At 55.0% G+C, this 1,726-nt stretch overlaps 1 protein-coding gene across 1 annotated transcript in view; it reads right to left on the reverse strand.

Moving 5' to 3' along the window:
- Ap3m2 (adaptor related protein complex 3 subunit mu 2) overlaps positions 1–870 on the reverse strand; it is a 16,338-nt gene extending 15,468 nt beyond the window's left edge. Inside the window, exons 1-2 of the mRNA XM_010617115.2 lie at positions 723–870; positions 51–421 (exon numbers count right to left, since the gene is read on the reverse strand). The gene's annotated coding sequence lies outside the window, so the exon portion shown is untranslated. The remainder of the gene's footprint in view (positions 1–50; positions 422–722) is intronic.
- Between the last annotated feature and the right edge of the window lie 856 nt (positions 871–1,726).

Genomic DNA, 1,726 nt, shown 5'->3' on the forward strand with positions numbered 1-1,726 from the left:
ACGGCACCCCCCGACCCGGGACCCCGGACTCGGACCACGGCTCTCCTCACCCGGCCTCTAGCACCGCACACAGCCCAGATGCGCGGACCGGCACCGCTTCCCCCTTATACCGGCGCGCACAAACCCCAGCTCTCGCTCCACGCTGATTGGCCCACCGTGGGCCTCGCGCGCACAGCTGCTGATTGAGCAGCGGTGAACCACTCCTCCTCTGATTGGTCGCTCTTTGTGTTCTCGAGCTCCAGACTCTGATTGGCTCCTGTTGAGGGTCTGCCCCAGCCCTGATTGGAAGGTGATGGCAGTCTGCGGCCCGACTGGGTCACAGTCATCCAATCACAAAGGGGCCAGCCTTTGCGGCTGCCTCTGGAGGAAAGGCGGAGATGGACTTGCTGGTGAAGGGAAGAGGTGATTTCGTGCACATTGGCTGGGAAGACAAATGACAAGTAATTCCAGTAGTGTGACAAGCGAGGAGCCCATGCGGGGGTGGGGGCGAGCTGGGGACGGGACTGACCCTGAGCCTGGGAGGTCCTTCTAAACTACAGCGTGAGAGAGAGGGAGCGTTCCTGAAATGGAGGGGTGGAAGGATAGAGAAATGACACCCTGGGGAAAGGGGGAGGGCAGTGCCGCTGAGCCAGGGTGAGAAGAAGAGTACAAGGAGATAGGTTTAGGAAGGCAAGGGGAACCGGGTGGCTGCGTAATCGTTGTGAATACTCATCAAATGTTACCTTCCGCACACTGGCCGCTCATCTCATATTTGTTGTTAGAAGATGGGGTCTCTGGGTTGTCCACGCTAGTCTGGGACTCCTGGCCCCAAGTACCCTGTCTAGGCCTTGAAAGTAGCTGGCACTGCAGCTGCACACCTTTGTGCCCAGCACCAGTGAACCCTACTGTTCCGCGCTTAGATACGTAACAGCAGCAAGCAAAAGACAAACATCCCTGTCCGCAAGGAGCTTAAGTCCTAGTGGGGGTAGACAGGTAGTAATCAATAAACAGTAAGGAAAAGTATGTATGTTAGAAGGTGATAAGCGCAACGTGAAAAGAAATCTAGAAGGGAGACCAGGAGTGTCAAGGGATTGGAGGGCAAGTTACACTTTTGAAATGGGGAGTGAGGGAGCTGGAACTCAGGATTCGAGGTCTGTATGGCACATGTAAGGCTCTGGGTTCCATCCCCAGCATAGCAAGAATGGAAGGAAAGGGGAACCAGGAACCGGAGATAGGAATAGTAGGAGAGTAAATGTCACTTAGAAAAGACATTAGGCGGACTTGTAGGAGGTGAGGGAGTGAGCTACAGGGGGATCTGGTGAAGGGCATTCCATAAAGGGAAGAGGCAGTGCAGAGGCCTTAGGGCCCGAGCATTCTTGGTGGATCCCAGGAACCTTAATGGTGATGGTGTGGCTGGATCAGAATGAGCAAGGGCAAAGTAAGAGGTGAGGTCACAGGGTGGGGGGCCTGGTAGGACTGCAAAGACTTTGGCTTGTAGGGTTTGAAATGGAAAGCCAATGGAGGCCTTAGCAAAGGAGCGATGACCCCAGATTTCTCAGTCTGCTATGCTGAGAAGGGACTGTGGGGTGGAAAGAGACCAGTTAGGCTGCTGCGGTTATCTGGGTAAGAGGAAGTGGAACTGGGACCAGAGTGTGGCAGTGGAGATGACAAGGACAAGTGAGACTGTGTGCATAGTCTGAAGGAAGAGCCAGTTGGATTTGCTGCTGGAGGGGCTGAGAGGAGTGAG

Source organism: Fukomys damarensis, unplaced genomic scaffold (genome assembly GCF_012274545.1).
Source record: "Fukomys damarensis isolate Sample0158 unplaced genomic scaffold, DMR_v1.0_HiC HiC_scaffold_18, whole genome shotgun sequence".
NCBI classification, from domain to species: Eukaryota; Metazoa; Chordata; class Mammalia; order Rodentia; family Bathyergidae; genus Fukomys; species Fukomys damarensis.